Source organism: Podarcis filfolensis, assembly GCF_964270895.1.
Source record: "Podarcis filfolensis genome assembly, chromosome: Z".
NCBI lineage: Eukaryota > Metazoa > Chordata > Lepidosauria > Squamata > Lacertidae > Podarcis > Podarcis filfolensis.
Window position 1 is genome coordinate 10,063,687 of NC_139617.1, and position 26,386 is coordinate 10,090,072.

The 26,386-nt window shown below is 43.0% G+C and overlaps 1 protein-coding gene across 2 annotated transcripts in view; it reads right to left on the bottom strand.

Annotated features, from left to right (window-relative positions):
• The window catches only part of IL1RAPL2 (interleukin 1 receptor accessory protein like 2), a 491,080-nt gene extending 471,470 nt beyond the window's left edge, over positions 1 to 19,610 (bottom strand). The window contains exon 1 of one of the 2 annotated variants that reach the window (XM_083595723.1): positions 19,145 to 19,610. The gene's annotated coding sequence lies outside the window, so the exon portion shown is untranslated. Of the gene's footprint in view, positions 1 to 17,304; positions 17,410 to 19,144 lie in introns of those variants that run through there. The other variant, XM_083595724.1, reaches the window with a different exon arrangement.
• Between the last annotated feature and the right edge of the window lie 6,776 nt (positions 19,611 to 26,386).

The window sequence follows — 26,386 nt, forward strand, 5'->3', positions numbered from 1 at the left end:
AAGCTTTTGGGCAAAGTAGTATCATTTAATGTGACCAGGTGACCTGTGTGTCAGGTTACTCTGCTGCCCAGAGTTATTGCTGCTGTTGATGGGCAACTTCAAAGCCCCTCCTGTTCCCCCTTCTTAGGGTTCTTTAACGTTAAACTAGACTTGGACTGAACTGTCCTTCAAATAGAGGGCTGTTCCAAAGCAAGCGTTCATAGGAATGCGTGCCTACAAATAAAATTCTATGAGCATTTGCTTAGAAACAATGTGCATTCAACAAGGAGCCAAATGGCATCAGTTGGTGCAAAGAAGCTGGGGTGGGAGTTTTAACAGAAAACTGGTATGAGGCCTTGATCCAGAATGTGGATCCAAGGATGATGTTTCTTAAAGCTAAAGGTGGCCACTTTCAAGACCCTAATAGTAGTTCAGCCAAAAGAGAGGAAGAGTGCCACTGTCCAGGTATTCCTTCTTTATGGATTCTAGAATAAGCATTATGACACACTACACACACACACACATTCTTATTTGTAGAAATATTAGGCATGGCAGGCCAATTAAAGTCTGCAGTATAATGGTATGAGTTTGTGGGTGCCAGAACCCTCTAATCCCTGGATCCAGCAAGTGTTAGAATTTAATCTAAGCAATAAGACTTTTATTGTGTAAAGTGAGTTAGACTGGGAGTTAGTGACTGGACCAGAGTCAACATCTCAGCATCATGGCTGGTGAGGTCTTTGCCCAACACTCTGTCCACCACACCATCCCAGTGCTGTTAAACTCCAGAACCACAAATTTGGAAAATGTCTTTAAAATGAGGTGTGCATTTTTCAGAAGTGAAATAAAAATTGGGGCAATCTCTCTCACACACACCAGAAATAAAAACTTTACAAGGAAGTCTGCAAAAACAATTTCTAAACAGTCTTTTAAAGCACACATCTCAGAATGAGGTTAGCAAAATTTCTTGCAAATTAGTTGTTTTTTCAAAAAAGTAATTGTCAGAAATAAATGAAAATAACTTAACCCTGCCTGGTTTCAGTTCTCAAAATGTCACTGTGATTTTGAATGATTGCCTCCCTCCGCCAGTCAATAAATGCACTAAGAATCCCATGATGCTGCTATCCCTGGGTAAAAAAGAGTTTGATTTTGGAATGGTTTGACACCTACATTCCTCTTTCGCCTCCAGCAAGCCTGACATTTACATATATATGTTGTAATAACATTAACAAATACTGGGGGCTGACGCTTAGCAACACTGACACGTACCTGTAATTAAGGCTACACATTATAATGTGATGGAGATTAATTTATTGGATGCAACAGATTTCACTGTTGGTTTCCTGCAGTTAAGGAATTGCAAAAAATATAATAAAATAAAATTCACGTGACAACAGAATCACAGCTAAGCAGAGTATATCCCAAGGCTTTGTGTTATGTGGCTTTAGGGTGCAATCCAGCTGCATTATGCTCAATGAAAGCTTTGCCCCTGACTTTAGAAGGGAAAGTGAGAAAGTGAAAGCTGAACTAGAGGTGACAAGTATGTGCCTGCTGCTGAGGAAGTCAGCCCAGTGTCAAGATCCCCCTCCTCTCTGCCATGAAAGCATAGTTATGAATATACATTACATTATATGATCACATTTTAACATGCACTATCCAGGGAACCTTCACTGCAGATTCAGGGTGCACATAGGTGTGTATAATGCAACAGAATAACTGAACAGGGTTATACCCAAGTCTACGACAGGACTCTTAGCACAGACCTGCGGCAGGCTTTCTCCTAATGCATGGGCAGCACTTGAAGAGCCATTGCAGTTCATTCACTCAGCCTGAATAAATACACATGACCTCTGCAAACAAAAAAAGGGGGCAGTGTGTTGCCGCTAAATGACATTGTTCACAGTGATGTCAGGAAGACAGTTTCATTAGATGACAGGATTGGACATCCAACTTCCTTTCTGTTCTGAACAAAGGAGAGGTGCAAAGAGCTTCTCTCTGTAACTGATGTAGGTGCCTTTTCCCCTATACTGGTAGGGCAAGTGCAGGGGGTGCGCACCCACACCATTCTGTGCTCTTGTTTCTTTCATAGAATCATAGAATCATAGAGTTGGAAGAGACCACAAGGGCCATCGAGTCCCACCCCCTGCCAAGCAGGAAACACCATCAGAGCACTCCTGACATATGGTTGTCAAGCCTCTGCTTAAAGACCTCCAAAGAAGGAGACTCCACCACACTCCTTGGCAGCAAATTCCACTGTCAAACAGCTCTTACTGTCAGGAAGTTCTTCCTAATGTTTAGGTGGAATCTTCTTTCTTGTAGTTTGGATCCATTGCTCCGTGTCCACTTCTCTGGAGCAGCAGAAAACAACCTTTCTCCCTCCTCTATGTGACATCCTTTAATATATTTGAACATGGCTATCATATCACCCCTTAACCTCCTCTTCTCCAGGCTAAACATGCCCAGCTCCCTTAGCCGTTCCTCATAAGGCATCGTTTCCAGGCCTTTGACCATTTTGGTTGCCCTCTTCTGGACACGTTCCAGTTTGTCAGTGTCCTTCTTGAACTGTGGTGCCCAGAACTGGACACAGTACTCCAGGTGAGGTCTGACCAGAGCAGAATACAGTGGCACTATTACTTCCCTTGATCTAGATGCTATACTCCTATTGATGCAGCCCAGAATTGCATTGGCTTTTTTAGCTGCCGCGTCACACTGTTGGCTCATGTCAAGTTTGTGGTCAACCAAGACTCCTAGATCCTTTTCACATGTACTGCTCTCAAGCCAGGTGTCACCCATCTTGTATTTGTGCCTCTCATTTTTTTTTGCCTAAGTGCAATACTTTACATTTCTCCCTGTTAAAATTCATCTTGTTTGTTTTGGCCCAGTTCTCTAATCTGTCAAGGTCGTTTTGAAGTGTGCTCTATCAGATGTGGCAGCCAGTTTGTGCTTTAACACACTCCAAGACACCCAGACCTCAGCTGGCCTAATCCAAAACTGTCTCCAAACAAGTTGGGTGGATCTCAATACCACCCAGATTTGGCCTGGCTCAGTTTGGACTTCAGCAGAACCTGGTGCACAGTCCTAACAGGAGTCATGTCCTCTTCTGCTTTCAGCTACTTTAACATCAGGCAGATTGATCCTGATGTTATCTGGGCCTTTCTGGGCAGAAAGAAAAAGCAACAAATGGGGTTGATTGTGCAAGGGAAAGCAAAGCTATTTCAATCTGAACATTTGACTCCCCAGAACGGATTGCATTGGACAATGAGGACATCCTAGATTTAGAGCAGTGGTTCTCAACCTGTGGGTCCCCAGATGTTGTTGGACTACAACTCCCATCATCCCTGAGCTCTGGCCTTGCTAGCTAGGGGTGATGGGAGTTGCAGTCCAACAACATCTGGGGACCCACTGGTTGAGAAAGGCTGATTTAGAGGGTCATGATTTAAAATTCGGCTGGCACACATGCCTTTGGTATGGGAAGGCAAAAAAATCTGTAAGAGTTTTATGAACGACATTCTTAGGAAGAATCTGGACAGAGTTTCGGAGAAATATAAAAAATCTGCTGGAAAGAAAAACACCTTTATAGCTATCTCCCATTGAAGCAATTACAATTAAAAGAGTTAATATGGACAGACAATGGTCGACTTACAGGGAACTGCTGGATTTTACGGGGCGGGGGGGGGGACTCAAACTGAAACCAATGGAAAACCTAAGGAGCCAAGTTATGGACTGCTTGCAATATCACCATGTACATGATGTGTTTAAATTAGATAGACAGAATGGTTTTTTGAACCAAAGCTCATAATTCAGGGAGGGAAGGATTCTTGCAAAACAAAGAAAAACTTTTGTCTAAAATGTATAATTAGAATGGGAATGGGAAACAATTATTATTAGAATGGGAAACAAAGACGAGCTTGTTAAAGCTTCCATTATACACTGGGCAATAGATATAGGACACAATACAGATCTTAACCTCTGGGAGAAACTTTGAAATTTACAGCATGTTATTCATTGAAAGAATATTTGATTTTAAAAAAAAAAATTATTTCTGATTTTTCTAATAACAACAATCTAATAACAACATCTCCTAGTATTCCTAGTAAAAAGGCCTCTGGTTTTTTTAACAAACGTATTTTTAAACTTTTTCTTCATTTCATTGTATATCATTTCCCAGAAGCCCCTCACCTTTTTACATGTCCACCACATATGAAAAAATGTACTTTCTTTATCTTTATATTTCCAACATAGGTTAGATGAATTTTTATACATCCTAGTAAGTTTTAATGGCATTAAATACCATCTATACATCATTTTCATATAATTTTCTTTTAGTGAACTGCATGCCATAAATTTTAAATTCTCTTTCCACAGTTTTTCCCATGATTCAAATGGTATGTTATACCCTATGTCTTGTGCCCAGTGTATCCTTACAGTCTTGAAAGAAAACTATTTGAAAATGATTCATAGATGGTACTTAACACCGAGTAGGTTGGCTAAGATTTACAAGACAGAATCAGATAAGTGTTGGAAATGTAAAGAGGTGGAGGGAATGTTCTTTCACATGTGATGGACCTGTAAAAAAGTAAAAGTATATTGGAAAATGATTTATAATGAAGTGAAAAAAAAATGTTCAAAATTACTTTCCCAAAAAAACAGAGCCCTTTTTGCTAGGGATCACCAAGACTGCTATCCCAGGTGTCAGAAAAGCTTATATATGTATGCAACAACTGTGGCCCGTTTTTTGTTAGCCCAAAAAGGAACGTGAGCAAGGTCCCAACTAAAGAGGATTGGCAACTTAAATTGACAGAATATGCACAACTTGCAGATTTAACACATAGAATACAGTGGTGGAGGAAGAGGGGGGCAGGGGGAGCGCACCGGCCCCGGCAGCATGATCCCGGTGGGGTGCCATCGCTGCTGTGCCCCCACCCGTGCTGGGCACCATGCCCCCACAGGCAGTGCGCCATGCCCCCCGGGATGCACACCAGCCACACCTCTGCCTGCTCTCCGCCCCCCGGTGCCAGAGCATGAAGCTCTGCCACTGATAGAATAAGAGAGCAAGAAGAAAATACATTTAAAGAAGATTGGAAAACATTTATTGAGTATGTGGGAAATAACTGTGTACAGCTGAAAATGCTGGCAGCGTTAAGATAAATTCAACAGAGTAAATAATTTTTGGGTGTAAAAGTGGAAAATTGATTTGAATGGTTATAGTAGAAAATGCAGGGATGTAGGATATGTAAAATGAACCGTGGAAAGAGAAGAAGGGAAGTTATGGGATATTTTAAAGTTTGTAAAATGTTTATCTGAAATTGTAAAACAGAAAATTTAATAAAAATTAGTATAAAAAAGAACATTTAACTCCCTGATCCTGTGGTCTTCCAGATGTCCCTGCACTCCCATCACTCCCAACAAGCAGAGTCAATAGTCAGGGGCAGGGGCATCATCTTGCCTTCAGGACTGTGGGTGCCCACCTCCATAATGCAGACGTGCGACATCACATGCACACACCTGGACGTTGTGCGCATAATGTCACATGCACAACACACAACATCACGTTTTGGGACTCCCCCCAAAATGTGATGTGATGTTGTATATTGTGCATGTGAAGTCACACACACTACATGCAGGCTTGTGTGTGTGATGTATCACGTCCGTGTTGTGTGCGGTGGCTGGCGTTGCTGGCTCCTCTTCCTCCTCCTCTCCAGAGCCAGAAAGGCACCCTTTTCTGTGGAGAGGGGTTCAGACTCAGGGGCAGAGAGACGGAGGGCGGAGCTGAACTGCTTCTCTCTCAGAGGCAGCGCTGCAGAGGCTGGCTGGCTCTCTCTGGCTTTAATGATTGACATTATGGGTGTCCAGCTCCTACAATTATGTTATGGCCCCTTGGAATTGGCTCCTATGATAAGGGATGAAGGGAGTTTGAGCCAAACAACATCTTGGGGAGGGGGCACAGGTTCTTTACCCCTGGAAATGGCAAAGAGATCCGTATTTCATTGCTAAATCCAATTACAGTTCCACCTCAAAAAATAATGTGAAACCTCAATATAAAAAATGGTATATATATGGAACAGTACTATAGTCCAACAGTACGACAGAATTTCTTTTATCAGGGTAAAGCCCTGTTCAAGCCTTATTAGGGAATATTTCAAGTGTTCCTTAAAATATTTTTTTAAAATCCCATTAAAATTATTGCTATTTTTGACAGTCTTGTTCCTGATGTTAACAGCACATTTAATATCATTGCAAAAATGCAAAGTCTGGTTTTATCCTAGATATTTCTATGTAATGTTGGACAGAGAACAGTTATGGGCCCATTTTTAGTGCATTTACAAATTGGAAGGGGGGGAGAGAAACCATTTAAGTCACAGTGCTGTATGATATTAATATTTTTTAAAAATAGCAGTACAAGCCCCTACACTATTTTCAATTATTTTAACTTCATGCATTCATAAACCCGATACCGACCGGAAGCGTGAGATGTCAGAAAGTTGCTCCAATTAGTGAAGGTATTAGCCACAGAAATGTGTAAACCACAGTAGCCTTCCTTCCATACAACTGTATGGAACATCAGTGGGTAGGGGCAGAGGGGAAATTTGATTCAATTTGCATTTATAGGCAAACCTACCTAATTCACAATTTCCTGAACATTCCAACTGAAGCACAGCCAACCTAGGAAATTCATAATTCTCCAGATTTTGCAATACAGTTCTTCAGCCAATTAACTTAAACAGGATATTGTAGAGTTGGAAATTGTAGAGTTCAGAAAAGAGCAACCCAAATGATCAAGGGGAAGGAGCAATCCCTCTATCAGGAAAGGTTACAACATTTGGAACATTTTAATTTAAGGAAAAGGCAAGTGATAATGTGATAGGAGCTTATAAGCTTATGCATGGCATGAAGGAAGTGGACAGAGAACTCAGGGACATCCAATAAAGCTCAGGAGAGACAAAAGAAAGCACATAGTTCAACTTTGGAACTCCCTCCCCCAGAAGGCAGTGGTGGCTACCAGCTTGGGTGGCTTTAAAAGAGAATTAGGCAAAGTAATGGAAGTAAAGTCTATCAGTGACTATTAGCCACAGTCAAACGCAGTCATGCCTCTGAACACCAGTGGCTGGAAACCACAGGAGGGAGAGTGCAGTCTTGCTTGGACCTTACTTGCAACTTTCCCATGGGCCTGTGGTTGGCCACTGTGAGAACAAGATTAGCCACTGGCCTGACTCTGCAAAGTGCAGCTTTAACAAGCTCTCAAAACACTTAGCCAAGTCTTACTATACTTAGCCAAGTCATGAGCTCTGAGGAGATGCCTAGAAGAGTTTGGTTGGATTAGGATGAGGAGTGGAAGGAGGTGAAAGAGTTGCTGGCTGACAATCCCAGGCATGGACCCAGCAAAGCTGTCAACTTTCCCCTTTTCTTGCGAGGAATCCTATTCGGAATAAGGGAATTTCCCTTTAATAAAAGGGAAACGTTGACAGCTATGGGACCCAGCAGGCTGGGAAAGGCCGTAGCAGGCCCCCATGAAACTGCACATCCTATTTCCATGAGTTCACATTGTGAAAGAGAACAAAAAGAATGAAACTTCTTTTCTTCCAGGTGAGGGGCGTGACCTAGCTGAGTCCATTATCATGCATTAACTATCCCTGTGCTTGCTAGTTATACTTGACTGTGATTTCCCACAGAAACATCAGAGCCGCCCGAGAGAGTGTCACAGCTGAGAAATCTGACTCAGGGGCGGGACCTAGCAGATTATCACCCTTCCGCTCCATGCTAGCCTTACCCCACAATCTCAGCTCCAAGTCAGCTTGAGCCAACCCTGCTTCTCACACTACCAATGGCTCAGTGGGACCTATGCCTTAGGCTGTAAAATGGCATTAGCCATTACACTACAAGTGCTCACACTGCAGCAGCAGCAGCACTAGTATACATTTCCCACAAGTTCATGGAACAAATGTTCTATCAATGTCTATTAGATATGATTGTCACATTGAACCTCCATGTCCAGAGGTTGTGGGTAGTATTCATCTGAGTCCAACTCAGAGTAGCCTGACTGAAATTAATAAATTTACATTAGCCATGTCCATGGGCTGCAATGTGTCTACTCTGAGTAGGCCTAGCACTGAATACCCCTCTGTACAGCCTTTATTCCAGATGCTTACAGCCACATGAATGCTTTTCCAGTGCCTGGTAAATTCTGTTCTTTGTTCTCCTACGCCTTTTAGCAAACAATATTTAAATACTGAAGCCAGCATTTTAATAACTGCTTTTATGGCAGTCAGGATAGGGAGCTGACTTTTACTGAGTCAGGCAATTGGTCCATCTAGCTCAGTAGTATTGTCTACCCTGACTGACTGTGGATCCCTAGGGGTTCAGCCAGGAGTCATTCCCAGCCCTACCTAGAGATGCCGCTGGGAATCTGCATGCAAAGCAGTTGTGTTAGCCCTGAGCTACAGCCCTGTGTCTGGCCTGACAAGGTTGCTTTAATTCTCCATTCTCAACTCATGGAATTGCTTTCCTTCCTTGTCTTTGTTTTATGGGATTTCAGTGTGTCTTTGATGGCATAAGATTAATCTTCTGTTTTAGACTATTTTTTGTTACACAGCATCCAGAGAACTGGAGTCCTAAGTTACTGGGCAAACAGCAGATATAGCAAACTAAAAAATACGGGCATGGCTTCCATAGCCTGCTTGCAAGAGGTTTCCAGTTGGCCACTGAAGCAGAATGCTGGACCACAGACACTCTAATCCAGTAAAGCAAGATGCTGGGCAAACATATACCTTGCTCTGTTATAGCAAAGCAATTCTAATGGGTTGCATTGGACCAAGTCATATTCAAAGTAGACCCAGTGGCAGCTGATCCACTGGGGCACTGCTCCACCAATCCCTGTATGCTGTCAGCCATCCCTCACCTGTCTTGGGGGCGGGGGGAGGTGGTCTTGCCTCCTTGAACTGTAGGGGGAAGACAGTGCTATTTATTTATTTATTTATTTATTTATTTATTTATTTAATTTCTAAATTGAGGGTCTGTTCCCCCAAATGCTTTCAACAGTTTGCAAATACCATAGATAGCAATTTCTGTTCTGTTTATTCTTAGCACACTAACTCTGCTATTTAACGAGGATCTTCCTTTCATCAGCTCCTCTGCTCCACAGACATCTCAGGTGCACCAAGACACCATTTTAAAAAAACAAATCCCAACGCCATCCCCCCCCCCCGGCAGCTGTGTTTCTAGTGTCACACACATGCTTCTGAAATGTCATGTTACAGACTTACAGATCACAGGCCCTGTTTAACAAACACCTGAAGCTTGACAGCATGAAAAGCAACCCAAAAGATCAAAGGAAAAGAACGTCTGTGCCTTTCACCAGCAGATCATCGAGCTTGGCTTCCTCCAACAGACATGGCACTTTCTTTGCACATTGGCAAGTAAGGATTTATTTTGGATTAATTCGCTGTGCGACTTTTGGATCACCAAGGTAATTAGACAAACATTTTCAGCAAAGTCACTGCCCACCTTCTCCTCTCCCCCCCCCACTCATTTATTCCCCATGGTAGCCCCCACCTCCTCCGTCTCTGACCTCATTGGAATGAGTGGTTGTGTCAATTTCAGTTTCTCCCAGTTTCTCATTTTTCCAACCTTATTTTCTTAAAAAAATAAATCTATTTTATTAAATTTCCACAATTTTCACATAAAATTCCAATGCATAATAAATTTTTATTTTGTTTTATCGACCTCCCATCTCATTTCCTCCAGTGTTTTGTTTAAATTCTATCTCATTGCTGCATCCTATCTTCACTCTGTTATAGCATAACCATAATACAACAATCCCTAATTATTTCTGCTGCTCATAGTTCAATAAATGTCTCCCATTTGGGATCTCATTTTTCCAACCTTAGCACAACCTCACATCAGTTTGTGATTTTAAGTCTGGGAAATTCAGCAGAATTTTAATGTTGATTTACTCAAATATATGCATTTTTGTATTCAGTTTCACCCAACATGCACATTTTCATGAAGCAATTTTCCTAAGCATTGCTATTTTCACCAACAAATCCATTTTTATGCATACTTTACTCTAGTACATGCATTTTTGTATACATTATTTGGCTAGATAACTGCATTGTAGAATTCTGTGGAGGGCAAATTTTGAAGAATGACTGTACTTTGGTTCACATATTGTTTCTGAAAGTGTGGATTAGGCAGCTCTCACTTTAAGTGCTACCTGAATCAAATTTCTGCCCCCACCCCAAACCCCAATGACCCATAAGCTCTGGTGAAATAGGGGTGGTTTTTTTCCTCCCACAAGCTGCCATATTTACTGCACAATTCTGTATATACTTATTCAGAACAGTCCATGCTCTTAATTAACAATGCAGCTCTTATGCATGAATGCAGTTTCAACAGAATAATCCATTTTAAATTTTATTTCAATGATTTATATGTTGCTTACTCAACAGAAGGTGTCCAAGCGATTTATTTAAAAAAATTAACCAATGAAAATCCTTTTGACTGAAAATGAACTGCCAAAAACCACAAGTGGCAAAGGCAGTCTTAGAAAAAGCACTTCTTCCTCCTGCCACAGGAAGGCGTGCTTCTTCCAAGTTGGTGCTAGAGTTGGGCCATGAGCAGAGGTCAAAGGTGAGTTAGGAGCCAGGAGCTAAGCAGCGTAAGAAAAGTCAGTACTGAAGAAAAATTAGGATCAGAGGGAAAGCAAGCAAATCGTGTCCTTTCTAAAAGAGGGCACGTGTTGCGGTGAGATCTGGAGACTGACCTCCTGGTTGTGGGTGGGTCTATTGGTTAGCCACAACACCCAATTGGTAGGTCCCTCATAGCTGGGTGCAATCTGGCCAATGGGACGGAGTCCAAATGGTTCGAGGGACCTATATAAACCCATGCACGTGTCCCAGAGCTTCCTCTTTCAGCTTGTGCATTGGAACACCCACCCACCTCTCCCTAATTTTAGGGCATTTTGTGATTGTCCTTGCTATGCCATCGTGTGTCGTCTGTCGTTGGGACAGGGGCACAGCAGGAATTTTCCCCACTTGGCTGATTGGCTGTAGCCATTTGGGTTTCACCTGCCACATTGCAGGTTGCAGATAGGCACTGGTTCATGTGATAGAGATGGGAGAACGGTCTCACCATCCCTATGTGAAGGGTATTCCATTAAAGAAATCCAGGAGCTCAAGTTGGTTTAGTCAACCCCCGAGAGGGGGTTGTGCCCATGCCTGAGTCCAGGGGGGCATCTGGGGAGTGAACAGAGTCTGTTCCCAGGCTTTTCACCTGCCTCAGGTGTTCACCCTTGGCTGACCTATGATAGAGCTCTGGGTCAGCGCTACCTGCAAGGGTGCAGGGAGCTAGTCAAACCAGAGCCTATGCAACTACTCACTTTTCTGTAAATGATAAAGTTGTGGCCTAAATTCTGCCGAAAACCAAAACTAAAATTTGAGTCAAATGTGAATTTATTTAGCGGGGAGGTTTCTGGGTCTGAACATGCAAAGGGGAACTAGAGCAAAGTACCCCTGGGACACGAAGTCTTCTTATACTCCTTCCTGCCCAAGAGGAGCCAATGGGCAGTCTGGGTGGACCCAGTCCATAAAATTCTTGCCTGAGAATCTGTAGTAACACTGCTTGCCACATAAGGTTGTGGCCAGCAGTTCCCAACAGCTGGTGCCAGCTTCAACTTGTGCATCACTAAAAAAGAAAAGAAAAAATTTTCTGACAGTCAGAGCTGTTTGGCAGTGGAACAGACTCCCACGAGAGGTGGTGGACTCTCCTTCCTTGGAGGTTTGTAAGCAGAGGTTGCATGGCCATCTGTCATGGATGCTTTAGCTGAGATTCATGCATTGCAGGGGGTTAGACTAGAGGACCCTTGGGGTCCCTTCCAACTCTATGGTTCTTTAGAACGTTTCAGATTAATATTTTAATATTTAATATTTTAATAAATAAGACTATAATTTATTTTCAATCGTAAAAGCCCTAGTAAAGGCCCATGGTTGCCTTCACTGCATCCCCTCTTCCCATTACTCCATTCACTTGCGTGGAATTGGAGCTGCAGCCTGGAAAAACCCTGAGAAAGGAAACCCAGCTCCAAGGCTTGACAGCAAACAGATGACAGGAGGTGAGCTGGGAGCAAAAGAAGAGGAGACAGAGCTGAAAAAGTTCCAAGTTCCAAGCTGCAGTTCCAATAGTTCGCCACATGGGGCAGCTGCAGGACACTGTTTTCCTGCCCTGACCAATGGCACTGCTGGACACTCAAGCATTATCTCAAGAGCTCATGTTCCTGATAGCTGCAGATGTGAGAGTGCTGCTGTTGCATGCATGCTTGTATATTTGCATGTTTGGTTGGTCTCTGCTATACATATTTTGGATCGGCTTGTAGGTATTATGCTAGCTGTTGCGGTTTATATCCGATGTTTAAGAGTCTCTCTTGGCTAATGGTTGCCCGCAATTTTTGAAAATGTGGAATGTTGACTGCAGTTTTCATTATTATTGTGAATTAAGCAAATTAAGATGGTGTGTCGCTAGGGTCTCACCAATAATGCACTTAGTAACATAGCCGGCAGCTTTGTAATAAAGGTTTTTTAAATGGGGAGGGCCAAAGAGAGAGTAAGAGAGGCAGCAGCTCTGAGACCTAGAACAAGGCCCTTAGGTGTGGGGGAAAGACGTCCTATCCATGGTATACATCAATGGTTAACCTCATCAAGTGATGCTCAAATCCACTGTCATTTTGTTCTTATGTTGTTAGAGTGTTAATAAACAGTGGTTCTTTAAATTAGAAGAAAATACTCTCAGAACCTTACAAGATCAGGTCAAAAGCTACAATCTTCCATCTGTGTGTGAACATTTATTTTTGTTAATTGTAAGATTATTCCTGCACAATAGTCCTATTCAGAGGACAAGTTTTCACCTGGCCCCCACAGTTGCTATGTGTCTAGCCTGTTAATCTCAGTGCAATGCAGAGAGCAAGAGAGAACCCACTTGCTTATTACATACATACTTTCCCCCATCAAATAAGAAAGAAAGAAAGAAAGAAAGAAAGAAAGAAAGAGTGATATATGAATTCAGGGAGGAATGCACAGTTGGAGATGCAGGCTTCTTGCCTTTTGCTCATGTACGTCAACAAAAATACGGTTCAGCCTCAAGAGTGTTGATCTGTGATCTTTCCCGGGACCACGTGGCTTTCGTCACCCAGCACCTCCCCCCACCCTCCTCAAGCAAGCCTTGTCAGTGTGAATCCCAACACACCAGCTGTCTGGCTTCTTCTTGAAAACACACACACAGATTTATTACAGGAAAACATAAGAGACTAGTCTGTTCCACTATTAACAAAACAAAAAAAAATAGAAGAAGAAGCAAGCTGTCGTCCTTGTATTCTCAGCCACCTCATCGAACAGACACCTCAGCTGCTCACAGAAAATTGAGATAGCTGCAAGCAATATCACAGGATTGTAGCTCAGAAAAAGAGCACATGCTTTGCACATGCGCACACAGAAATAACAGTCCCAAGTTATCCTCAGCTTTGTTTTAAGGTTCGCAAATACCTTGGAATGCTGGTGCCAATCAAGATAAGGAAGCCTAGATTAAGGGGTGGAGAAACAACGGCCTTCCAGATCAGGTGCAGGGGACATTTTTGGCCCAGTGGTCCAGACTTTTATATCTCCCCACACACCACACCATGACACCAGGTGACTGACAGGTGGGTGGGTCTGCCTACAGGTCAAAGTTGACCTGCAGGGGTGAATGGAGGAAGACAGTATCCAAGAAAGCAGCACATGGCTGGTCCTGTGACACCATTTTTCAGTGAAACAGTGACAAATACTGCAACAAACACAGAACAATCAGTTGGGATTTAAACAGGCCACAACTTTATTGATTACAGATGTCAGCAAATCTTGGCACAGGGTACTGGGTGTGTCTCCTCAATCAACCAAGTTGTCTGCTGGTTCACTATCTTGGCAGGGTTAACCAAGGTTGCAGATCACCCTGTGACACACACTAAAGCAGGGCAACCATGCCTGAGATCAGCTTGGTGGACAGAAGCACCTGCAGCTTGGATCCCTTTAAGAGGATACCCTAATTCCTTGGACTGGTGGAGATTCCAATTCCACCATCCAACTAGACTATAAGGATCCACCCCATCACCACCAAGTTGTGATGGTTGCTTCGAGGTAGGCAAGAACCCCAGATGGAGCCAGAGTGGTGTAGTGGTTTAAGAGTGGGGGACTTGTAATCTGGTGAACCGGGTTCGCTTCCCTGCTCCTCCACATGCAGCTGCTGGGTGACCTTGGGCCAGTCACACTTCTCTGAAGTCTCTCAGCCCCACTCACCTCACAGAGTGTTTGTTGTGGGGGAGGAAGGAGCCACTTTGAGACTCCTTAGGGTAGTGATAAAGCGGGATATCAAATCCAAACTCTTCTTCTTCTTCTTCTTCTCCTCCCCCAGACAGGCCAAAGCTGGATGGGTACCCACCACCGCAGCCTACGCCACACCACAGCCGCCCTCTCCCCCCCAGCTGACAGGTGTCATTTTGATTGTTACTATGTTTTGTAGTTTTATGTGTTTTTATATTGTAAACCTCCCTGTGATCCTCAGATGAAGTATAAAAATTGAACAGGTAAATGAAAACAATTCACACTTTCCAAAATGCTCCAAAAACTGAAACACGGCCATCCTTCTGTGACGCTATTCTCCAGCCAAGCAGCATATACAAAACATGTACAAAAACATACAGCCTAGGACAAAGTGTGTACAGAGGTACACGTATTACTGAAAACATAGAAAAAAAGCATTACATTAAGCAGCTGGTCCAAAATGTGAATAGTAAACAAAATTACAGACAAACATGTCTGTTAGGAGAAATTGCTGGTGAGTTTTCACACTGATTCCGCCCCCCCCCCCCCGGAAAGAATGCAAACTGATGTGGAAGAGAAAAAAGGAATCCCTTTGTCACTACAGATCTGCCTACCCACACCCACATCCCACTAAGGGTACCAGGCATGGCTTTCCATTACTGCTTTTAAAAGGGAGTTTAGCAAACGTTAAAGATTTAGCATCCCACGACATTTTAAAACATAAAAACTTCAGGGACATTACTCAAAGCCCAAATATATTCCACTGAAGGGGAAAAAACCCCTATATATGATTAATGCCATTTTCATACCAACCCCCCCACCCCCACCCCCCGCCAAGCACTGAGCTAGTGACATGTTTTGCACATAGGATTTTTAATATTTTCCTTCTAAAGGAAAGGCTTCGACTGAAGGAAGAGAGACCATTTTAGCAAAATGCCCCTTCACCATGACCCTCTGTGGCTCTAAGTAGTAGTCCAAGGCGGAAATATTGATACACTTTCAGCTTCAAAATGGGGTGTCGGTGATCGAAAGGGATGCAATAATATAGAATTCAAAAGGAGACACAAATACAATGTCCTCTACACAGACCTATCACTGCTCCTAGCACTTTGCAGAGTACTGCAGGCAAAAGAAATATCCCTGCTCCCAGGGAGTTTTATATTCTATGGTTCCATGAAATTAAGCTTCATTCCATTTATAGCTTTGGATTTAAAAGATTACAGCTGCAATCCCATCTGCAGTTACCTGGGAGTACATCTCATTGAACTCAATAGGACTTACATCTGATTGGACATATATAGAGTTGCACTGTACACTTCAAAGAGCTGATGGGATTTGAAAGAATATCTATGAAAGAGAACGGCAGCCAGTGTGGTTTTCTCCAAATATTGTGGACTCCCATCAGCCCTAGTCAGTATGGCCAATGGTCAAGTATGATCAGTGTTGTCATCAACAACATCTGGAAGGTGCCACCCCTGACTTGGGAAGCAGCTTCAGTAAGAAGGGGAAACAAAGGAGGAGGATTATATCCCTCCAGCCATTTTTAGTTTAAGGTTACCAGACGTCCCCATTTCCCGGGGACAGTCCCCAGATTTACAAATCAGTCCACATACAAAATCAATTGAAGTTGAAAAGTGTCCCTGGATTCATTGAAAAAAATCTGGCAACCTTATTTTAGTTCATGCCGTAAGAATACCGTAATTCAGCTTCCAAACCATTAGACAGAACCAGCTGAAGAGGTCAGGTATTGGTTATGCTTAGCAGTTTACAGAAATTATAATGATATCTCCATATTGAAGTGTGAAGATCTTCTGCAAATCTTATAGACAGTGGAAAGGACTAAAACTGTAACAAGTACTTTTGCAAGCATTTGTGCTATATAGGCACACTTGTATTTATATAGCAGAAGCCCATATACTGTTTCCAAGCACTTCACATCATTTATTACCGCAATGATATTACAGTAATGCACCACAACCCAGTAAGAAAGGATTGCTTGAAGTCACCTCATGAATGAGGAGGTGTAATCTTGAACTAGCGGTTTTCTCTCTTACCACTAAACTAACCAGTTCTTTTGGGCTAATTGCATTGCAATCTTTAGTTTCACTTTTCACACAAACCTGCCTTTCAACACATCACAGCACACAAAGATTTTACTTCATTTTATCTCATCCTTGCTCAATGTGGCATATGTGTCTCTCCCTGCCACCTAATTTATTCATAACCAAGCCTGCAAGGTAGGACAAGGCTCTCATCAGCTTCAGGAATTTTGAAGGAAAGGGTGTGTTCACATCACCACCTTAGAGGGCAGTGAAGCTGAAGGTTTCTTTCCCCAGTACATTTCGCAACTCTTCCCACACCCACACATAAAGCTGTTCACATCAGCACAGCTTCATTGGAGTCAGAGTCCTTTTCTGTTTGCGGACACACCAGGGGCGTCGACACATTGGGGATGTCTTTACCCTGTGCAAAGTGTGTCTGCAACTTGGCTAGATGTGAATTAAGAATAGCTTAAGGATTCCAACTGAATCTAAGCTAGTTTGAGCAACAACACATCAAACAGTAACACTTTATTAAAAAAAAAAGTCTGGATTAACATGGGTTAAAAATCCAGCATTAGGAACATGGTGTGGGCATAGAAAATGGGGGTGTGAATGCAGCTGAAGTCTCCCCAGTCCAAACCTTGACACTCATGGATGAGGAACCTTTGACCATCCATATGTTGTAGTTCAACTCCCAGTACCCCAGATGGACCACTAGCAATCAGAGGACAGGCTGGTGAGAGTTGGGAGCCCCAGTGACAGGCCACAGGTTCCCTAGCCCTGCTCTCTTCACAACTATGCCACCCTCACAACTACGTACACTTCCAATTCCTTCACCTGGCTTTGATACGGATCAGAAATCGACAAGTCCTTCCCCTCCTCTTCTGCCAGGAGATTTACACTCTCTACAGATTCTCTCCCAAGTTTTGCTTCCTACCTCCACTTACCTCTCAGATGAATCAGCCAGCAGCAAAAGTTAGAACTGGTGTTTTCAAACACCAGAGTCTGCAGCCAGGCAGGCTCCTAATCAAAGAAGTTATCGCAAGGCAGAAATCAATGTTCTCGCACCAGCCTGCCATCCCCTGGGCAAGAGACTCATTGACAGTGCCAGTTGCTGGTTTACTTAACTTCTCTGTTGACAAACTCTCCTTTTTTTTACAGGGAGGGAGTTTCTGGGTCTATCGGAATGGACCCAGACTACTACCCCACTACAATACAGTTTGTCTGCAACCATCCTACTGGAGCCAAAGAATCACAGATCAATATAAAAGCCATTTATTCACCCACCCACCCTGCCCTGCAAAAAAAACAAAAAAACCAGAAACGTAATAATTTTAGGGCTCAGTAGGTCTAAAATGCCCAAGTTTTCAGATTCCCTGCAATGTTTTAGTAGGCTGGATAGATCTGGTATTGATCTCATTTTGATCATTATTATTTTAATATTGCATTAATGTCTGGAATTATTATTTACAATATCCTGGAAGCCATGTTTGGATAAATGTTGAGGGTGTGTGTGCGTGTGTGTGTATGTAATTAGATTATTATTTCATGAGCAGCATCTATTTATCTCTGGGGGCGGGGGGGGGGGGGACTGGTAGGATCTATGAAATCAGCTGGGAGAATGTTGTCCAAGACGATACAGGCTAAGTCTGATCAAAAGGAGTGAACTATATGTCCACAGAGGTCACTCTCACCACTCTCCATTCCCTTAAGCAGTATGATAAACCCATAAAATCCATCCCCAGGGGAGCTGAGCGTATACAGAAAATCTGTCTTAGCAAGTTCAAAATTTCAAGGGGGGGCGGGGAATGGAGAGGAATATATATATATGCACTTTGGAATCCTGGAAACATTCAACAGACTTCCAGTAATATTAAGGGTGAGCTGAGGCTGCACAAAACACATGTGGCATGCTTTTTAAAAATGCACCCTGCATTTAGTCCATGCAACACAGAAGAGCGCAGTGGAAGGAAATTGATAGGCGAGACAGAGGGTCACACTCCAAAAGTGAACTACTTAAATATATGGTGGTGAACATCAGGGGGCTTTCCAGGTGATCCATTCACCGCCACTAGGACTGCCAAGTCTCTCCCCCCCCCCCCGCCCCTGCTCCTTTTCCTGCTCCTTTTCAACACCTGTGTATCAAGCAGAAATTCAGCAGGTGAAGCTCTCCACAGCATTCAGGTATGGTCCTGGAACAAGCTCCAATAATTAACCATCTGCTTGCGACACAGCTGTCCAAAGCACAGGACCACCACCACCAACCCCTGCTGCCAGGCAGCCGGAAACCAAAGCACGTTTGGGCCATTTAACGCTAAAACTGACCAACGGAGGCAAGAGCAAAAGTATACGGCATTTGGTCGTGCAGTGATTCAATCTACTTCCCAACAACAGATGAGGGTGCAGTTAATAACGTCCCTACAAAAAGAGAGAGAGAATGTGACAGGCAGTATCTAGCCTGCTTTGTAACCGCATACACTCTTGCTGTCAGGTGTAAGAGGCAGGTCTGGAGGACTCGGGAGTAAAAGGAAAGCACTCTGCGCATCCTCAGGGGTGCTGAGGTTTGTGATTTTTTTTCCACACAGGCTGAGCCCTAGGGTGGAAAACGGGGACCGGGAAGGGAGGCAAAGCTCTCAGTTCCCAGGGGGCTTAGTTCCACCTTTGCGCCTTGAGTCTGAAGAAGAGTTTGGGAAGCCCAGAGAGAATGAGCCACATGCAGAAAAGCCCATAAAACACACAGAGAGAGAGGGAGAGAGAGAGAGACGAAAGCCATGCAACGCATCTTACCTACAACCCACACAGCGGGGACCTCACAGGTAGTGGCGCTCCATCCCCGTACTCTTTGCAACAATCCACTAGAAGTAGTATCCGGATGTCCCCGCTCCCTAAGGAAACACAGGCTCACATCCCTAGCATGCCAGGAGAGAGAGAGATAGAGAGAGAGGAGTCCTCTCTGGGTTGAAGCAGCGTGTTGTTGTTCCCCCTTCTTCAGTGGCTCGAGCTAGCCGTGGAAAGGAAAGGAGACACCTCCGGACTCAGCAAACCCCAGAAGTGCCTCTGAAACCACGCGGAGTCCTCCCTTTTTTGCCTTGCCTTCTCCCTTCACCTGAACAGGCTCTGGTCACGCGATTGGCTTGACGACACATCCACGGGTGGAAGGAAACTTGCTTCACCTTCCCTGGGCATCTGTCAATCCAGCAGAACTCAGGAGCCTTGGATCCGTCTCTTCTCTCTAACCCCCTCCCCTGCCCCCGCCGCCGCCCCCTGCCGCGCTTCGCAGAATCGAAATAGGAAGGTTTGCTGTCTACACGTTTAGGTCCTCAGGTTGATTTGGGTTTTTGCTTTTGTTTGTTTGCTTTTGTGTTTTGTTTTTTGGCAAACGACGAAGACACCTAGAGGGGGAAAGTTGCCCCCAAGAAAGAAGGGAGCTTTAGAAAAATCCTATTAGTAGGCGCAGAATATAATAAAGAGTTCAGTTCACGTTCACGTTCTCTCTCTCTCTCTCTCTCTCTCTCTCTCTCTCTCTCTCTCTCTCTCTCTCTCTGTCCCAAGTGGTACTGGGCATATCAGATTCCTATTCAGAAGTGCTCCAAAAAATCCTATCCAACTGCTCCCGCAAACTCTTGAACTACCTCTCCCCAGACAAGGGTATTGTAGGGGAGATGGATAAACGAAATAGCTGCGAGCAAGTCTGTCCCCTTTTCATTAGCAAGACCGAGGGGTGGGGGAGGAAATCGTCCCTCCTAGAGGTTCTGGCTTTTTTTGTTTGCTTGTTTGTTTTTAAAGAAAACCCGCTCTCCATTCACAATGCAAAATGTCATTTCGCTTACTTACCTTTCGGAGGGATCAGCAAAAGAGCTGCGTCGCTGCACCGCCGCCTGGTGGGCAGAGTAGAGATATTCCGCTTCCAGGATTTCGTACACCTAAGCGTTTTGCGTCCGCGTTGCCTTAGTACTGTAGCTTGTGCAAATCCGGAGCTTGGATAGCAATCAAAAAGGGAAATTCCCCTACTCTCTTCCCCAGTGCAACCACCCTTTTCTCTCCCCCCCTTTTTTTTGGTAAGAGCGACTATCAGACAGTAACATTTAGGTTGAATGTCAAAGTGGGGCAACCAGATGCAAAAGAGGAATATGCTTTTGCACTTTTAATAGGTACACACCTATTAAGAGGGACGTTTTGGCAGGTGTGGTTTGTCATGCCTGTTGAACTTTCCTCTTCCACACACCTATTAAAAACGCAAAAGCCCTGTCCACCTTTGCATATGTCCAAGTATTTTGGTTCTGTAAGTTCTGCTTTTGATACACAGTTGGCTGGTGAAGACTGGTCCGTTAAAGCAAATGGGCCACTGCCCCCCAGCCAGCCGCCACCTGCCTGCCTTCTCCCTTACATACAGACCAAGCATTGCCTGTCAGCCTCCACCTCCTTAGTGTTGACCATTGTAGGACCCATCAGAGAGGAGGAAGAGATCAAAACTGGAATTTGTTGGGCCTGCTTGTCTCTGGCTTTGGCTCCATCTACTGATGACTTTCCTTCCTTCTACCCTTCCAGTCACAGCGGAGAACCAGCTGTGGCCACCCCTGTAGCCACCCCAACCCCTATGCTGATTTAAACAGAAGTTAGGCCCTTTGAATGAACTTTGCTGCACTCCCAAGTAAACATGTCTGGGTGTGCAGGTTTGCAGACCAATCCTAAGCATACATACTTGGAAGTAAGGATCCACTGAGTTCATTGGCATGTACTTCCAAGTCTAGGGACGGTGCTGTGGTCTAAACCACTGAGCCTCTTGGGCTTGCCAATCAGAAGGTAAGTGGTTCGAATCCCCGCAATGGGATGAGCTCCCGTTGCTCTGTCCCAGCTCTTGCCAACCTTGCAGTTTGAAAGCATGCCAGTGCAAGTAGATAAATAGGTACCACTGCGGTGGGAAGGTAAATGGCATTTCTGTGCACTCTGGCACTCGTCATGGTCTTCTGGTTTAGTCATGCTGGCCACATGACCTGGAAAAGCTGTCTGTGAACAAACACCAGCTCCCTCAGCCTGAAAAGTGAGATGAGTGCTGCTTCCCATAGTTGCCTTTGACTAGACTCAATTGTCCAGGGGTCCTTTATCTTTTTACTTCCAAGTAAATATGCAATGGATACTGCTGCACCCCTTTGTATTGTTCAGGTGGGAGAAAGTTAAGGTGAAGTGGTGTTTCTTCCTGCTGCTGCTTTTCATAATAATAATAATAATAATAATAATAATAATAATAATAAATTTTATTTATACCCCACCCTCCCCGGCCAGAGCTGGGCTCAGGGCAGCTAACACCAATAAAATCACAGTAAAAACATAATGGGGGGACCAATTTAAAATACATCTTCTTCTTCTTTAGTTGATTTCCAGCCCTTGGAGAGCCCAGTGTTCTAAAGAGGAATTTTTTTAAGTTTCCATTTGCTGGAGCACCACCTGGGAACATAACATTTTTACTTATTTCCCCCTACAGACCTGTGGCCAAGCTCCAGCTTATATCATCACCACATTCAGTTGGTAAAGCTTTGTTAAGCACAAGGGCCAGGAACCTCAGGCACAAAGGACAATTGGATGCAGGCTTCTCGGTTTTTCTAGATTCTCCTTAACCATGCCACATTTAAGTGGATCCACCCCACCCCCTCCTCCAGGGCCATTGGTCTATTGTGTTCTTAAGCTGTGCTTGCCATGCCCACCCAGCCCAAAACTATGTTCGAGTTAGGTCCATTGAATACAGTGAGATTTACTACCAAGTAAATATTAGAGCTGCGCAGAGATGCCTTGATCCACACCATAGCCCTGAACCAGGGACCCTGGAGAGGGCAGATTTGCTCTGTGCCAGTGGGAGCTACCCTCCCCTGTATCCAGCCATGTATCAATTTTGGGGGGGGGCTGGACTAATGTTTCATTTTTCAGGATATAGTCCTGAGAGATGCTGAATCTTCTTCATCCCCCCACCCCACCCACCTACCAAGTCAACTAGGCAGCCAGCTAGGGCACAGACCTCAGAGGGGCAGAGAACTGACCTTTGAAAGGCACAGCTTCATACACATTAGTTTTTGTTACGTCTTATACGTTTCTGATAGGACGCGGGTGGTGCTGTGGGTTAAACCACTGAGCCTAGGACTTGCCGATCAGAAGGTCGGCGGTTCGAATCCCCACGACGGGGTGAGCTCCCGTTGCTCGGTCCCTGCTCCTGCCATCCTAGCAGTTCAAAAGCACGTCAAAGTGCAATTAGATAAATAGGTACCACTCCGGCGGGAAGGTAAATGGCGTTTCTGGGCGCTGCTCTGGCTCGCCAGAAGCGGCTTCGTCATGCTGGCCACATGACCTGAAAGCTGTACGCCGGCTCCCTTGGCCAATAAAGCAAGATGAGCGCTGCAACCCCAGAGTCATCCGCAACTGGACCTAATAGTCAGGGGTCCCTTTACTTTTACCTTTACACATTTCGATAATGCATACCTTTTATATTTTGAAGAATTTCATCATTTTTGAAGTAATTCACACATTTGAATTGTTTTTATGTATGTATAAAATAAATAGATTGTTGAGTTTATTGGAAGTTACATTTTACACACACACTCACACAGTGAAAATGCACCTAATTTTAAATCTTATGATCACTTCTTACTCTTATTTAGAAAATGGTATTCATTTTACTAGTGAGCTATGGCTGATTAAAAAAAATGACCATCTGGAGCTCAGTGCCGCAAACGAAAGGCAGAAAAAAGCTAAGGAGCAAGCAAAGCCAGAGGGGTTCTTCCTGAAATACCTTTGTACACAACTGAAGAACAAGACTAGGGCTACACTCTTGCTGAAACTAGCAATGAGGGAGCTGAACATGGTGCTTCTACTACAAATGATAGAAACTCGAAGACAGAAGTTTCACAAACTGGAGACATTTCTAGAAAACACAGAGAGGAAAAAAGAGGATGTCAAGAAAACTGAGAGTACTGCAAAGTCTTGCAAAAGAAGATGGCATTGTGCCTGTCTTGAATTACAGTGACTCTGCTAACTAGCCGAACTATTGCAATGATTGCAATAGCTTGTAATGCAACATGGGCCACAGCAGGATGTATCGCATGGCTTCCCCAAAGACTTAAAAAATATATATCAAAAAATTCTCCATTACAAGAGGAGACTAGCAAATGGTGAAGAAGTGTGCTGTCAGTGGTTGATATATTAAACTTCAAAAGATATTTTCTTTGTGTGGCAAGATGTTCACTAAAAAATAAAAATAATGCATGATCCCTACAAGAAACAAGTTCAAAAGTCTGGAAGAACATTGGAACAATTCTGTATTCAAATGAGAGGAATACTGACCATTTAGAAAACTATCAGACCTGGAGAGAACTTGAATTGTGCTTATCTAAGGAACGATGACAAATCTTGGAACACTTGTTTGCTTTGGTCAGAGTTCTTGGCATGCAAAGCTTGGCATTCCGGGTACGAGTGAAAATTTTTTTATCCTGTCATGAATGAAGAAGAAGAGAAGAGTTTGGATTGATATCCCGCCTTATCACTACCCGAAGGAGTCTCAAAGCGGCTAACATTCTCCTTTCCCTTCCTCCCCCACAAGAAACACTCTGTGAGGTGAGTGGGGCTGAGAGACTTCAGAAAAGTGTGATTAGCCCAAGGTCACCCAGCAGCTGCATGTGGAGGAGCGGGGAAGCGAACCCGGTTCACCAGATTAAGAGTCTACCACTCTTAACCACTACACTACACTGAACATTTGCACAGATTTAAAGATCAAGAAACACTGGTTCACTACCTAGGAAAAGATATCCAAAAATGAGCTTATACAGTTTCTAGCCAAATGAATTTACACAGATTCTGCTATAAAGTAGAAATTTTTAGCACATGCAAACTCAGCCAAATACAACTAAATTATTCTGGACTGGGCACCTAATGTTAGTCATATTAAACAACATCGTTTTTAAGTCAGTCTTGCAAGCAAGCTACTACAGACTAAGGAAACTGATTTAAATTCATCTACAAGTGACCAAGAATTACCTTGCAGGTGGCAGGTGTGACAAGAATTTGCATAAGAAGAGGCATGCAAGTGAGATTTTGATGTGCCTGAAACTGAAATTTTTAAGAGATTTGATTTTAAATATCACAGTTCACAAGACTATTCAAAATGATTTGAATATTTCTTTTTCAGTTTTGTTTTGTTTTTTTAAAGATATTTATTGAGATTTTACAAAAACATAAGTTTACAAAATAGAAAAAAGTCACATAGAAAGAAAAAGATACAAAAAAGAAGACATAGAAAAATACATAAAAGAGAAAAAAGAAGAATAAAAATACAAAATACAAAAAACAAATAGATAAAAAAGAATTAAAAAAACAAATCCGTTTTTAGTAACTTTAAACTCATTAGCTTGTTTCCTTGGCCTCCTCACACCTCCCCTTTTTGTATTCCCATTTAAATAATCAAATCAGCAAATCCTTACCCTCTTTCGTTTATCTTAACTCTATACCTTAACATATTATAACTCTATATTTTCATCCATTTATCAATTCATTTTTGCATATTCTTATTAACTTTGTTGCTAATGCCACTTATTTTCAGTCCAACATCATTTTAACATTCATTAATTTTACAGTGTTTCTGAAGGTAGTCTTTAAATTTCTTCCAGTCTTCTTCCACCAACTCTTCTCCCAGGTCTAGGATTCTGCCAGTCATTTCCGCCAATTCCATATACTCCATCACCTTCATCTGCCACTCTTCCAGGGTGGGTAGCTCTTGTGTCTTCCAATACTTTGCAATAAGTATTCTTGCTGCTGTTGTTGCATACATAAAGAAATTTCTATCCTTCTTTGGCACCAATTGGCCGACTATGCCCAGGAGAAAGGCCTCTGGTTTCTTCAGGAAGGTATATTTAAATACCTTTTTCATTTCATTATATATCATCTCCCAGAAAGCCTTAATCTTTGGGCACGTCCACCAAAGGTGAAAGAATGTACCTTCATTTTCTTTACATTTCCAACATTTATTATCGGGCAAATGATATATTTTTGCAAGCTTGACTGGTGTCATGTACCACCTGTAAATCATTTTCATAATATTCTCTCTTAAGGCATTACATGCCGTAAATTTCATACCTGTGGTCCACAACTGTTCCCAGTCAGCAAACATAATGTTATGATCAATATCTTGTGCCCATTTGATCATAGCAGATTTAACCGTTTCATCCTGCGTATTCCATTTTAACAGCAAGTTATACATTCTTGAAAGTATCTTAGTTTTGGGATCTAACAGTTCTGTTTCCAATTTTGATTTTTCCACCTGGAAGCCAATTTTTTTATCCAAATTATAGGCCTCTCTTATTTGATAATAATGAAGCCAGTCTCGCACTTTATCTTTTAATTTCTCAAAACTCTGCAATTTCAATTTGTCTCCTTCTTGTTCCAATATTTCCCAATATTTCGGCCATTTGGCCTCCATATTGAGCTTTTTCTAAGCCTTCGCTTCCATTGGTGACAACCACCTTGGGGTTTTATTTTCCAGTAAATCTTTGTATCTTATCCAGACATTGAACAATGCTTTCCTGACAATATGGTTTTTAAATGCTTTATGTGCTTTAACCTTGTCGTATCACAAATATGCATGCCATCCAAAAACGTTGTTAAAACCTTCTAAGTCCAAAATGTCTGTGTTCTCAAGAAGCAGCCAGTCTTTCAACCAGCAGAATGCTGCTGATTCATAATAAAGTTTAAGGTCTGGCAGGGCAAATCCACCTCTTTCCTTTGCGTCAGTTAATATTTTAAATTTTATTCTAGGCTTCTTGCCCTGCCAGACAAATCTGGAAATGTCTCTCTGCCACTTCTTGAAACAATCCATCTTGTCCAAAATTTGCAATGATTGAAACAGAAATAACATTTTTGGCAATACATTCATCTTTATAGCTGCAAATCGACCCAACAGGGAAAGCTTCAAATTTGACCATATTTCCAAATCTTTTTTCACTTCTATCCAACATTTCTCATAGTTATCTTTAAGTAAATTTAAATTCTTAG